A 15,889-nucleotide genomic window follows, 5' to 3' on the forward strand; every position below is an offset into this window, starting at 1 on the left:
CTGGAAAAGGTCTGAAGTTTTGGCTCTTAAACAGTCTCTACCGGATCCTCGTAAGAACCCTGCAGGTTATTATAAAGAATTGTCACAGACCATTGATGCCTGTATTATCAATTTAGCAGACATCGACATGTTAATGGGGAATGTAGTCCCACAAGCGTTATGGGCTAGAATTCATAAAGAGAATCATGCCCAAGAATTAGGTGGAGACTGGGATGCTATAACTGCCGCAGATAGAGACCAAGTGGGTGGTGCGAAGCCTGATGCTTTGATTTCAGAACTCCCTGGTAGGATTATTACATTAATGAAAACGATGATGCCTGCCTTGAGAGTTAACTGGGATAAACTAGCCGCGTGTAAACAAAAGAAAGATGAGAGTGTCTCCGATTTCTTCACTCGTTTCGAAGAGACATTCATTGATCTCAGTGGTCAGGATATGACTACGGAGGGTGGACAGCGATTATTTGTAGATAAGTTCGTGTTCAACCTGCTTCCCGAGCTGTCACACAAGTTGAAAGATTCCGAGAGTTCATGGGCTGTTTCTTCTTCAGCCCAGATATTGGCTACTGCTCAATATTATGAAAATAGAGATAAAGAAGAAAAAGATAAGCAAGAGAAAAAGACTAAAGAATTGAAAACTAAGGTTCTCTTGCAACAGGCTTATCCACCTCGTTATGCTCAGCCCCAGTTTCAACAGACCCCACAGTTTCAGAGGGTATATCAAAAGCCTGAGCCATATATTCCGCGACCTTTGTTAGGTCCTAATCAATGTGCCTATTGTAGGGATGAAGGTCATTTTAAGAATAGTTGTCCGGTTTTATTGCAGCGCAATGGCATACTATCTGCTCCACGAGGTCGTGGTGGCCTCCAGTCAGTAAACAGAGGTAGAGGTCGAGGTATGTTGACCCAAGAACAGCGATCCCTTCCTCCTCCTAATTCCGTGAACCATTTTGATCAGCAAAACGCTCGGTCTACACAGTATTACAATGAGGATTGTTATGTTGAAGGTGAGGATGAAAGTCTTCATGCTAACTAGGACAGCCATAGACAAAGTAAGGGAGTTGTGTCGATTCCAGTAGATCAGAATGGACCTTATGTTAATGTCAATACAATGGGTGTTTCAGAGCCATTTCTTTTAGATACTGGTGCGATGAGAAGTTCTATCATTCATTCAAAACTCCCTGGGGCACCTTTGTCTGGTTTAACGAATGTATCTGTAGGTGTTTCTGGCGTCCAAGTTCGTAATCCGGTCTCTGGCCTTTTGCCTATTTCAATTGGCCCTTATGATTTGGAAGCTCCGCTTCTCTTAACGAATGGTTGCGGCGAGAATCTATTGGGCTTGGACCTACTGAAAAGAATACATGCCACAATATCTTGTTCTCCTTCTGGTGTATATCTTACTTTAGGACAGAGATTGACATCTCCAATGTATTTGTCTAAAGATCAATTCCCACCTGAATTGCTCTCTCTTCCTACAACGCTTTGGGCTACGGGTCCAAATGATGTTGGTTGTCTTGAGATCCCACCTTATGTTGTTACTCTCAAGCCCAATGCTGAATTGCCACGCGTTCCTCAATATAGAATTTCCACTGAAGGTGAAAGAGCGCTTTTAGAAATCATTCATGATTTGATTCAGAAGGGAGTGGTTGAGGAAACGAGAAGTAACATATGTAATAGCCCTATTCTTCCTATTCTTAAACACACTGATCCTTCTCAGCCTCCTGTTTATCGTTTTGTGATTGATCTTCGAGAGGTAAACAAAATTGTTGTACCACAGTTTCCTGTTGTTCCAGATATCACTGCGCTGTTGACAATGATACCTCCCACAGCGGTTTGGTTTTCTGTTATCGATCTGAAAAATGCTTTCTTTAGTATTCCCATTGCCAAAGAGAGTAGGGATATTTTTGGATTCTCTCTTAGAGGCCGAAGCTTCCAGTTCAAGCGTGCACCTCAAGGCTATTGTGAAAGTCCCTCTATTTATAGTCAAGCTCTAAAATGTCATCTTGATGCTTTTTCTTTACCGTCTGGTGCTGCTCTTATTCAGTACATGGACGACTTGTTAATCGCTGCTGATTCAGAGGATATATGTAAGAATGTGACGGTTGCATTGTTGCGACACTTGTCTGGTCTTAATCATAAGGTTTCACCTTCCAAGCTACAATATGTTCGCCGAGAGGTTACCTACTTGGGTCATATCTTATCAAAGGAGGGAAGACGACTAACCTCAGAACGTATTCAAGCAATTGCGCAAATGTCTGTGCCATCCACACAAAGAGAGGTACGTGCCTTTCTGGGCATTACTTCCTATTGTAGGCAGTGGATGCCTAACTTTTCTCTGTTGGCCAAACCTTTGTTGGCACTCACTTTGAAAGATACACCTCAGCCCCTTCCGTGGACTGACGAATGTCAGAGGAGTTTTACTGACTTACGTGCTGCTCTGTGTTCTGCTCCTGTACTAGGTACTCCTGATTACAGTAAGCCTTTTACGCTCTATGTTCATGAAAGAGAAGGTTGTGCGTTGTCAGTCTTAACACAGCGATTTGGAGACAAACAGCGACCATGTGCCTATTTTTTGGCTACGTTAGATCCAGTAGCCAAAGCATTGCCTAGTTGTCTTAAAGCGACAGCAGCAGCAGCAATTTCCATTTGTCAGTCGGCTGGAGTGGTGCTAGATAATACTCTCATTGTTATGGTGCCACATGCAGTGGATACTTTGCTAAACAGAACAAAAACACAGCATCTTACGAGTGCTCGTTTGACTGGATATGAGCTGACGCTCTTGGCTAGCTGCGGTTACTACCTTGCATACAGTTGTGGAAACAGCACGCCTCAGACATAACTCAGCTCTGGCAGCTGAACTGATAGCTTTAACCAGAGCGTGTGTGTTATCCAAGGGAAAAAGAGTGAACGTGTATACCGATAGCCAGTACGCTTTTGGTGTGGCGTTCAATTTTGGGCGTTTGTGGAAAGAAAGGGGATTCCTTACTTCCCATGGCACGAAGATACAACATGGTCAGTTGGTGACTGACCTTCTTGAGTCACTTGCTTTACCTACGCAGATAGCAATTGTGAAGTGTAGTGCGCATAAGAAGATTACTGACTATGTTGGTCGCGGGAATGCATTTGCGGACGAGGTAGCGAAAAATACAGCCAGAGATGCTACAAGTCACATGTATGTTGCAGGCCCTGCAAATTGGGTCAGAGAAAAAGGAATGTATGAGGACACAGTAGAAAGTGTGAAATCAATTCAAGAAGAGGCTACAGAGAAAGAATTGAGTAAGTGGAAAGAAAGTACAGGAATGTTAGATAAGATGGGATGTTGGGTAGAATTGTCAGAACACCAATGTTGGCTGTTACCAGACGCCTATGTACTACCTGTAGTTACAATGGCGCATGGTCCAGCTCACCTAAGTGCGAAAGGAATATGCAAGCTTTTGGCTCCAGTGTGGCAGAATGAAGGAATACCGAAGTGTGCAGAAAATTTAGTGAAACATTGTATCATTTGCTTAATGTACAATCCGGGAAAGGGAACCCCAACTCCACCAGGTCATTTTGCTCCTCCAACCTATCCATTTAAGGTGTTGCAAACCGATTACATTCACATGGAACAATGCAACAATCTCAAATATGTTCTAGTGGTGGTATGTGCCTTTTCCAGATGGATAGAGACTTACCCCCTGAAAGACAATACTGCTCTATCCACAGCCAAAATACTTCTAAAAGAGTTTTTTCCTAGATTTGGGTTGCCGCGCATTGTCTGGAGTGACAATTGGAGTGAATTTGTGGGCCAAGTCATGCGAAAAGTTTGTGCGGGTCTTGGCATCAAGAAAAAGTTCCATGCGGCAAACCATCCACAATCAGCGGGTCTAGTGGAGTGCTATAATGGTACTCTAAAACTCAAGCTTGCTAAAATACAAGTCAGTACAGGCCTTAGTTGGCCCGATGCCCTACCTTTGGCTCTTCTATCCACCAGAACGGCTGTGCATTCTCGTTTGGGACTTAGCCCTTATGAGGTAGTTTTCGGACGCCCAGCTAATGTATGGGGAGTCCCTCGCCCTAAAAAGTACTCTGATATACCATACCCGATGTTGATTGATTATCTGCATGACCTCACAACTAAATTGCGTATTCTCCATCAACAGGTCCAGAGCGCTTTGCCCGAGGCTTCCACAGACTCAGGTCATTCCATCCAACCAGGTGACTGGGTTTGTGTGAAGAATTTTCAAAGGACGAAGAATTTGGAGCCTCGCTGGAGAGGACCCCGGCAGGTGCTCCTGACCACCCGTACAGCAGTGAAAGTTGAAGGAAATAAGAATTGGATTCACGGTGTGCACTGCAAGAAGGTGCCTTTGCCTTTGGATCAGTGGGTCCGCAAGGGTATAAGTGACTCTGAAAGCGAGAAGGTTCCTCGATTTATACCTTTTAGTGATGCACGCTTGAATGGAACATTGTCAGAAAAAGAAAACGACAACATTCTCCAAGAAGCTGTACCACCACATCTTCGTCTGAATACCACAGATCCACGAACATTGTTTCAGGATCAGGCTGTACCTGATAAGGCTCATTACAATTTAAGACCAAGACTGAAGAAGGAAACTTGAGATTCTCTCTTCCATGTAGTTTCTATCCCGGTTGCAGGGTCACGGTAGGAGTCTTAGTTGTGACCTGAGTAGTGACAATAGGTCTGCAGGACGTGCAGTGTCATAGGACGGCAGATAATCATAACCAAGTGATTGAGGAAGATTGCCGTGAGCATCCACTTAGAAGATGGATACTACATTAGGAGAAAGAGAGAAAAAGGATAAGATGAAAAACTACTGTAAATTAATGTATAGTCGTTGTGGTATAACCTTATGTATTTTCATATTATTGTGTATTTTATTGGCGTGTATAGGTTGGATTGTTCATGCTATGCAGCCAAAAGTTGTCCCTTCTTCTATCACTGTGCCTTCTTATTCTACTATCTCTCCACATCTATTTCATACACTTCCTCAACATGAACTGATTAGAAGAACCAAGTATTACAATAATTCCTTTATCCAGTTATTACACCAACACCAATTGGTAATTAATACAACCGACTGTTGGGTGTGTGGACTAATGCCCCATGCCACAGAAAAAGGGATGCCATATTTAGTCCTTCCGTTCTCTTATGAAGGTTCTGCTTGGGCTTATATTGTAATTTTCTTTAATGCCTATCAAAGCCGATTTAAACGATCTGTCAGTTCTTAGATTGGTGGACCAGATTTCAGTCATAGTTCATTGATAAAGGGAATGGTAGCTATGGCTAAAATTATGGAAAATAGTAAAATTTCTATTGATGAAAGAAAAGCATACACTAATTGGAACGTCACTCATTATACCACTAGTCTTAGTGATAAGGTTAAACAGGAAAAATCTCCACCAATTTGGACTGCACCTCGTCAAGGCAATTTCTGTTTGCAAATAAATGGCCAGACTGCTGACACCGAACAGAGAAGAAGCTTTTGTTCTCATACGTACATCCATTCATCTCAGAATTCGCCGCCATTAGTGCCATCTCAGGGCACGTATTTCATCTGTCACGATAGAGCCTATACGTGGTTACCGACTGGTTTCTCTGGAACGTGTTATATAGCTTTTCTTCTTCCCCCTACATACACTGCTTCTTCCAATTTTCATAAAAACAGATATGGCAGAGGAATTATTGATTCCAAAGACACAGCAGGACAAGAGGGAGGAGACTTCCTAAAAGGATTTTTTCCTTTTTGTGGTCCTATGGCAAACAGTAGGAATATGAGGCAACTGGTTTGTGTTGTAGAGACTACCATAGACATCACTGTAGGAGCTTTGAGTATTATTACAGCGGAACTACAGGCGGATCGTCTTATGACATTACAGAATTGAGTTGCCTTAGATATTATTCTTGCAGATCGTGGTGGAGTCTGTAAATTGATCAAATCAAGTTGCTGTATTTATATACCTGAAGATGCTCTGACAGTATACCAGGCCATCTCTAAATTACACATAATCTCTGAGTCAATTCATCAGGACGAAGGAGATTGGTCCTTATTGGGGTGGTTTTGGGGACTACTGTCTAAATGGGGTTGAAAGGTATTAACATTCCTTGGAATGGTTTTGGCCATCATTTTCTCTTGTTGTCTCTGTATGCACTGTGGTCCCGCCATTTGTGACCTTTGTGCTACTATGTGATCCCAAACCCTAAGTCACAGAGAACAGAGAATATTAAAATGATGTTAACATGAGTCCGTGTATTATTGCCTGAGTTCTGGCAAAAGGAGGGCCTGAGAAAATTTGATTTTCGATCTCGATCGTATTGACCCGCCATTTTGTAAACCGCCGCCATTTTGTGTTGCCCCCACTCAGGCAGCACGACAAACTAAGTCTTTTCTGCTTTTCCTGCAGTATCGTGTCAAAATAGCCTTCTGCCTCTGTTTACAAAGCTGGTGTTAGGGACTGGCCGAGTACACTAATCCCTGTCTGGATTTTCTAATCCCTGTCTCAACTATCTGTTGGTTCACACTATTCTCTTCTGACTTTATCTTATCTTCTGGCCTTTGCTGTCCTCTGCTCGTATTCTCTCGTTTCACAACTGTCCTCCAAAACACACAAATGTATCTCGCCACTTGCAAGTCAGCTACAGACACGTTAATAAATTAACCCGTAAGGAGGAGCGACAAACACAGTTGAAGGAGAGGCTTCTTCGGGTTACTCGATACTTTGTTTTCCAACCCTCTCTATTGGCTCTGTCCTTTCTCGAACTTCCCTTATTGGTTCTCGATGTATGTATTAGGTGTGTTTTCTGGTTAATGTATATGTCTCCTATGTACTATAAAAGATTGTGCGCCACGGACTGAAGTGGCAGTCTCCTGAGAACATACCGTGTGTACTTCTAGGACAACTGTACTAGCTGCAGCTAATAAATCTGATCTTTTACGCCGACAGAGTGTCCCCGTGTCTCTGTTAGCTGAAGCAGGAGAACCCAGGAGATTAAGGCGTACCCTGTGCCGCCAGGTCCATAAGGTTCTGGTTCTTCAACTGGGGCACAAAAATCACTTGAACCACTTTTTATCTTGTATATAGTGTGAATACACAGTAATTGTTTTACTCTTTTTTTCATATGATTGTCCTTTGCAAAATAAAAGTTACGCCCATGTTCGGCTAAAGTGGGCTTGACAGAAATTCTGTTGTATGTGGGCCTTATTTTCAAACTTTGATTGATTCCATATTGAACCAATGAAATAACAGTGTTAGAAGGATATAATTCGCTGCTCTAACTATAACTCTAATTTGGATGCAAGGAACTAATACTCCTTGCGTAATTTTCACATTTGTTTGTTAGCTAATCAGCTATACCCAGTTCACAGCAAAATATGGGTTGCTCTTGTTTTTGTTAGAAAAAAAAAACCTCGAGGTTGTAGAGCACGTCCGGAGCACCCTCGATGGGGGAGGTAAAACCATGCTGATACTGCTCGACCTTATGGCGGCATTTGACACCGTGCCCCACCATAAGCTGCTTTAGCCCCTACACGAGATAAGGATCTGACATCGGGCCTTCAGCTGGTTAGCATCATTCCTAGACAGACAGACTCAGGAAGTCTGGCGGCCACCATATACGGCTCAAGCCAGACCCCTGTTGGTGGGTGTTCTGCAGGGCTCGACCCTCAGTCCAACTCTGTTCAATGTATATCTGACACCCCTTGCTACTCTCACAGAGTCTCTTGGCGCTAAAGTCATTTCATACGCAGATGACATGCAGCTGTTGTTTACATGCAAGAAAGGCATGGACTTAGACGGACAGCTGATTTCTTGCTGTCTCACCAAGGTGTTTCAGTGGCAGAGTTGCATCATTTGAGATGCAACCCAGATAAAACTGAGATTGTGACCTTTGGAGCTGTCCCCCACAACTTTGTGGAAGCCTGCTGGCCGAACAACCTGCTACACCTTGGCCTCCCGCAAGACTTTGTCAAGAATCTCGGAATGAAAATAGATAGTGCCCTCTCCTTTCTTCAGCAGATTCAAGCGCTTGCTGGGTCTTGCTTCAGCGTGCGCCGCATGCTGAAAAAATATCTTCCGCTAATATTAGGGGCCACTGGTAGAAAGGTAGTGTAGGTCCTGATTACGTCCAGATTAGACTATGGGAATATGCTGTATTTAGGCTTTCCTAACTATCTCCTTAACAGACTACAGGTGGTTCAGAATTCCACAGCAAGACTGCTGGTCAGACTTCCACCCAGGTCCCACATGACCCCTCACCTTAGGGCCCTGCATTGGCTCCCGGTGAAAAGGAGGGTGGCTTTTAAAGCCGTGGTCCTCATGTATAAGGCCTTGCATGGACAGGGGCATCACATCTCAACAAGAGAATCAATACTTACACCCCTGCCCGCACCCTTCATCTTGCCTCGGCGTGCCTGGCAAAGGTGCCCGCATTGATCGCCTCAGAATGGGTGGGAGATCCTTTTCCTATCTAGGTCCTCTCTTTTGAAACAGACTTCCACGAGATCTTCGGCTTATAGACAGCCTTGATTTGTTCAAGAAGAAGTTCAAAACCTGCCTTTTTAACAGCTAAACCCTCAGCCTGCCGGATTCCCCCTATGCCAACGTCGAGTAGCCGTGCACTTTATAAATTAATAAAACATAATTTGCTGTTTCACACTATTGATAACAAACTCACGCTTTGAGAAGGGAATTAGTATACCAACAAAAAAAACCAGAGCTTTGCAAAAAGAATTACATTATAAGGGAAAGAAAGGACAATGTGATGTATAATGAGAACATTTACTCTCGAAAAAGATTTAGAATTACTTTTCCCAGAAACCCACAAATATAAATCTCACAATCACATGCAGAAAAATGAATTAACGCTGTGAAATAAATAAGATGGTGCCATGTGCATAAAAAAGATATGTAGCAGGATTTAAATGATATTAATGTTTTTAGCCATCACCTTGCACTTTATTTTTGGCTCAAATGCACTTTTTCACTTGGAATGGTTGATCCCCATGAGGACCAATCAACAAAACGACGACGAATTCCCATGAATGTCACAGGGAAAACGAAGTGACATACATGAAAGAGAACCTAAATGATAACATGGGGATGGGGTCTTGAAATTATTCGGTGATCAAGGGCTGAGCAGGATCGAAACGCGTCGACGCTGAAACCAACACAATTCGTTGAAAGAGGTTCTCCTAAGGATATAGAAATATAGAAAAAGCCTAGGATGAATTTTCTGACTAAAAGAACTTTGTGAGAACGAATGTGTTAATTAATGACAAAATATACTGTCTTTTTTATTGTCTCTCTGTAATGTGTCTGGTGCAGATTTAGATACTCAATCTAGGGAGGGTTTTTTGTATTGTATATGAAGTGTGTTTTGTATGAATTGCGATTTATGATATTAGACAGTTATATGTCTATTTTTAACTGCATCGAAATGTGTTTTTAATAAATTTAATGTATAACATTTCTATATACAGAATAAAGTGTCTGTTTTGATCTTTTTAAGTTGAGGTCTATGTCCTAACAAATGGGCTCAGGAATTGGGGTGCATAAGAACTGAACGTAATTGTCAAATTTATCATTTGTGCCAAGGGATAATAAAGTTCTCTCTACAATATTCAAGATAACAATCCAGATTGAGGATTCTGGTGAAGAACTGAGTAAAGACATTCAAAGGGCACACAGAGATCCTTTCAGAAGAAACCCCAATAAAACAATACCTAGAAAATGTCTTCTGAATTTCCATACATACTCTTTAAAAGAGAAAATGTTGAATATGGCTTTGAAGAGGTGTGGCAAAGCAGCCAGGGTGCCTGACTCCGGACCACTGAGTTCACGGTTCGATCCCCGGTGCCGGCGGCAGGTCAGCCCAGCACCATGTGACTCTGGGCAATAGCTCGCTTAATCTTCCTGAGGGCCCCCAGCTCTGGGAAACCATTTTGGAGGTAGCTGTGCGCTCTACAAATTCAAGGTTATTATTATTATTATTATCAAAATCTTTGAAGGGGAAAGACTATTCCTTTGAAATTCGATCGGATCTTGCTACAGCTACCTTTGATAGACAATGGGAGCTGGGAAAAAAAGCTAGATGAATTAAACAAAATTAGGGGCAGTACCCAACTTAATTTCCCTGCGTCCCTGAAAGTCATGCATAAGAACAAAATGCACAATGTGCAGTCTAAATAAGAGGCTGAAGGGCTTCTAGAGAGCATTAGGAAAGGAAAGAATTAAGACTCACAGCCCCTCATTTTGCTTTAGAGCGTCCCTTTCCAATCTGGAGCTGCTCTCAAACCAGAAGAAAGGCATTCTAGAATTCCCGGCCACTATAGGTGGGGCTGGTAGAGCGAGGCAAACAAATGCACACAACAGTTATCTAATATACTAAATGCTGCAATAGGCGTAACACGTATGAGGGTTTCGGTGGAGGGGTGTCTTGGGACGCAGCAACTAGGACTTACACATAGTCCTGAAAAATGGTGGGTTGGGTTCTCCAGGGTGGGGGGCAGGGGCAGGAGGGTGGGTGGGGCGCACTAGGTGGGGAGCATATGGAAAACATTTTTTTTTATCTCTTTCACATCTCTTAAATATTTTTCAGAGAAAAACGCAGCAGCCTGGTCCTGAGGGCCTTAAAATTCTGTATACCTGAAAAATGATAAAGTTCCTATCCTGGAATGTTAACGGGCTAAGCAGATCTTGCAGTATCCCAAGGACTCTCCAGCACAAATAGCTATCTTGCAAGTGACCCATCTGATAAAAAACGAATGTAAAGCTATCTTTAAAAATTTAAACTGGGTTGACCATACGATCTGCACTGACCACGTCGCTAACATAAGGGGAGTGGCAAAACTAGTAAAGAAACAAGCTAGGGCACATATAATCGATTCAGTAGTCGACACCTGCAGAAGATGGGTTATTGCTAACATTTTACTCTTGGGCAATCTCATTACCCTAGTAGGATATTATGGGCCAAACTGTGATGACCCTGCACCTTTAAAATAAGTCTTTGCAAACTTACTAGACTATCCAGATCCCGTAATAATGGCAGGTGATTTTAACATTGTACTAGACCCTAAGTTAGTTAAATCTCCAAATAGCAGAGCAGCAGCATCTTACTTACGCACATTTCTACATTTAATGATGAAGCAGATGGGGTTGAGTGATATATGGAGAGAAAGATCTGGCCTTCAGATGGGAGTATCCTATTGTTGGAAATGGGGGTCTCTAGTTGGCTGAGGTAGGTACCTTTGACCAAATAGGGACCCTTGCTTCTAGTCAGGGTAAGGGGGAAACACACTCTAGATAACCCCTGCTCACCCCCTTGGTAGTTTGGCACGAGCAGACAGGCTTATCTTCCAGGCAATGTGTAAAGTATTTGTACTAACACTCACAGTGACACAGTGAAACACCACAAATGGACACCAGACAGGTTTAGAAAAATAAAGATATCTTAATCTAACTTTGCAGGACCAAAACGACAAAAAATCCAACATACACAATTAGCTCTTCTTTGAAATGTCTTGGATAAGGTTCTTGGTAAATAGACTTGTAGATTCTGTATTTCCTTTTGTAATCACATAAAATATCAATAGCACTGCTCTCTTTAGCACCTGCACAGTTCTGTTGTCATCTGCATAGTTCTCTTGTCAGGAACGGACTTTCCCTGACTGGCTGCAGCTCCGTGTGCAGTAATTGCCAAAAAATATGCCCCCCCCCCAGAAGGCTTTTCAACTGACGGGCTCTGAGGAGCGGGCCCCGGTACCGTGGCTCATCTACTGTGCCGGTAAGGGCCGTATTTACCTGTCAGAAGGGAGTTCCCACCACTTGGGCAAATACTAGCACAGTCCCCGCCATGCCCAGATAGCTAGATGCAGGGGCTCTCACCAGTCCGGTCACACAATCAGCAGCGACCCCGATCTCAGGCTTAGGGCGCACCCGCACAGTCCCCGGCATCCCAGCCGACTCCCAACCCTCTCCCGGCAACACAACATGCAGCAGTGCAGCTGGGAGCGTTTACCTAGTGAGCTGGTCTTGCGCTGAGGCCCGCACTTGGAGATCCTCCCACAGGAGCCATTCTCCTTCGACGGCGCTTCTCGAGGAGAACGGGACTTCCTTCCCGCACTTGAGCGTGGCTCCCCTTCGGCTCAAGCTGACGTCCTGCTGGGCGGTTCCCTCTCACACGTCTCAGGGGAATCTCAGTTGCCAGGCAACGCCTATCAGCCAAGGAACTCAGCACAGCTTTCTTTTCTGGTGATTACGATCTTGGCCCAGCGTCGGTGATGGGACACGCTGTATCTTGATCAGTCCCACTCCTCCCAGATTCCTCCCAGTCACAAGCTGGGTGCTGGAACAGGCACTCAGCAATGTAGAGGCGATCTCACGAGTATAGCCTGTCTCAGAAATACGGGCTCCACGAAGGACACAAGCTGGGTGCAGTCACACGCACATAGCGCTTGAAGAGGTTCTTGGAAACTTTTATCTCCCGGAGTTTCCGCAACAGGAGGCCATCTCTTCTCAGGCCCTTGGAGACTTTTCGTTCAGGACACAGAACACAGCAAAGTCCTTTTCAAGCAGGAGGACACAGCACACAGCAATGTCCCTTGTCCTCTCCTCAGCAGGACAGCAAACTGCAGGCCAGCCTCAGACACACAGCAAGGGCAGTACTCCTCAGTCTCTTCAGCTATCCTCGTTGGCAGCAGGTTCCTCTTGATCATGAAGTAGTCTACATTACAGGGGTTTCAGATCTCATTTTTATACCCCAAAAGTCTTTGTTCTCTAAGTGTCAGGGGTCCTGGACCCAGTCCAAACCAGTTCTGGGTGCACTCTGCCAGTGCACAACTTCTTCCTTTGTGAATGTGGGCCAGGGTCCTCAGACGCACCGCAGGAGGTGGAGCCAGTCTTTTGTGGAAGGCAGGCACAGCCCTAATCAGGGACAGGTACTACTCCTCCCACCGCTCCAAATGCAGATGGGCCTATTCAGCCCAGGCTGACTCACCCAGACTCCTGGAGCCACCCCAGCCCCTATCACTCCAAAGCTAATCAATCCACAACCAGGGAGAAGCACACAGAAAGGTTGAACAAGAAAATAGCCACTTTCTAAAAGTGCTATTTCCAACCACAGAATTTAAAAACCATCCTCACTAAAAGATGCGTTATCAAATTCTGAGTTCAGGGATACCAGACTCCAATTTTCCATCTCACTCCTATGGGAAGATATGCAGGTAAAATGTTACACCGCATTCCCCATTCTGTCCTATGGGCAAGATAGCCTTGCAATAGTGAAAAACGAAATTGGCAGTATTTCACTATCAGGACATAGTACACACACCAGTACATGTCCTACCTTTCACATACACAGCACCCTGCACAGGGGGGTACCATAGGGGTGTCCTAGGTGTAGGGAAGGGTAGGACCTGGCAAGCGGGTACACTGACCAGGTCAAAATGGCAGTTTAGCAAACTGGGCGAAGGCACTGCGGTGGCAAGCCTGAGACATCTTTTGAGGGCTACTCATGTGGGTGGCACAATCAGTGCTGCAGGCCCACTACTAGCATTTGACTTACCAGCCCTGGCACATGTAGTGACTTTACTAGGGACCTACTGGTAACCAAATATGAAAAATCAGGGAGAACCAATCACAGTATTACTTTATACAGGGAGCACTTGCCCGCTGCTCCTGGGAATTTCCCGCTGCCCGCTGCTTCTTGGAATTTCCCGCCGCTGCCTCCCTGCGGCCCCGCCCCCCTGTGATTCCATTCGCCGCTCCGCTCCCGCCACCCAGCTGCTCCTTACTTATGACGCCCCCAGAGCGACCGCGCAGCGGACGCGTGCAGCGGGAGCGCCGATTGAGCGCCAAAGGTGCGCCAAAGGTAAGCCCGTCTCCGCCCGTCCACGCCTGGACCGCGCCCAGCGCCAGACCCCCTGGTGCTCGCCCTCGCCAGCACACCCTGCACATCTACGACGCCAAAACCCTCCACGCACTCAATGCCGGCCGAAACACCGCCTGCTACCGAGCCACCCCGAGACGCACCCACGGACCCTTCACCTGCCTGACCTGCCGTTTACCGGCCTCCGACCCAACACCGCACCTGCTAAACCGAGCCCCAGCAACAAACACCTGATGTGCATCCTGCTCAACACCCGCTCCGTTCACAGGCATGCCGTCGAACTCTGGAACCTCTTCAACTCAACAGCACCAGACATCGCCTTCCTGACGGAAACCTGGATGAACGCCTCCTCAGCGCCCGACGTCGCCATCGCCGTCCCGGAAGACTACAAAATCACCAGGAAGGACCGCGTCAACCAAACAGGAGGAGGCATCGCCATCATCCACAAGAACACCATCCGCATCACGACCAACTCCGATGACACCTTCACCTCCGCCGAACACCTCCACTTCCAGATACACACCGACCCCAAGACCACGCTCAGAGGCACCCTCGTCTACAGACCACCGGGATCACGCACACAGTTCAGCGAAGACATCACAGACTTCGTCAGCCCGCACGCCATCAATTCCACCAACTACATCCTCCTGGGGGACCTCAACTTCCACCTGGAGGACAACAAGGACCGCAACACCACTGCTCTGCTGGACAACCTGGCCAACCTCGGACTCAAGCAACTGGTAACCACCCCCACCCACTACGCCGGCCACACGCTTGACCAAGTCTTCTCATCCAGCAAATACATCACCTTCAGCCACTCCGCCAATCTCCAGTGGACTGACCACAGCTGCGTCCACTTCAGCTTCAGTAAAACGACGACCCACCACCACCCTCAACAAGCCCCCCGCAGGAGCTGGAACAAGATCAACGGCGACCAGCTCACCACCTTCCTCAGCCAGAACCCCCCCACCAGCTCAATGGACCCCAACGAAGCCGCCAACAACCTCACACAGTGGATCACCAACTGCGCAGACGCCCTCGCACCACTGAAGAAGAACCCCCCCAACAGACGCGGCAGCAAGAAAGCCTCCTGGTTCACCGACAAGCTCATCACCTCCAAGAAGAACTGCCGCTACCTGGAGAACACCTGGCGCACCAACCAGACCACAGACAACATGACGGCCCTCAAACACGCCACCCGCAAACACCACCAACTGATCCGCACCACAAAGAAGACAGCCTTCAAGGAACGACTGGACAACAACACCCACAACAGCAAGGAACTCTTCAGCATCGTCAAAGAGCTCTCCAACCCCGACGCCGGAAACAATGACATCACTCCCTCGCAAGACCTCTGCGACTCCCTCGCAGCCTTCTTCCACGACAAGATCGCCAACATTCACAACAGCTTCGGCCCACCAACCACGAACCCCACCACCGAACCGATGCCCCCCACCGCCACCCTCCGCACCTGGACCCCAGTCAGCACCGAAGACACAACACGCACAATGAACACCATCCACTCCGGATCCCCTACGGACCCCTGCCCACACCACATCTTCAACACGGCCGACCACATCATCGCACCCCACCTCCGCGACATCATCAACGCCTCCTTCAACACCGCCACCTTCCCGGAGTGCTGGAAACACGCCGAGATCAGTGCCCTGCTGAAGAAACCAACTGCAGACCCCTCCGACCTCAAGAACTACCGCCCCATCTCGCTCCTCCCTTTTCCTGCCAAAGTCATCGAGAAGACCGTCAACAGACAGCTAGCCGCCTTCCTCGAGACCAACGGATCCCTCGACCACTTGCAATCCGGCTTCTGAGCCAACCACAGCACGGAGACCGCCCTCATCGCAGCCACAGACGACATCAGATCCCTAATGGACAACGGGGAAACTGCGGCCCTCATCCTCCTGGACCTCTCCGCAGCGTTCGACACTATCTGCCACCGCACCCTGGTACAGCGCCTGAACAACACCGGCATCCAGTAGAAGGCCCTGG

The sequence above is a fragment of the Triturus cristatus genome, chromosome 10 (genome assembly GCF_964204655.1).
Source record: "Triturus cristatus chromosome 10, aTriCri1.1, whole genome shotgun sequence".
In the NCBI taxonomy this organism is placed as follows: domain Eukaryota; kingdom Metazoa; phylum Chordata; class Amphibia; order Caudata; family Salamandridae; genus Triturus; species Triturus cristatus.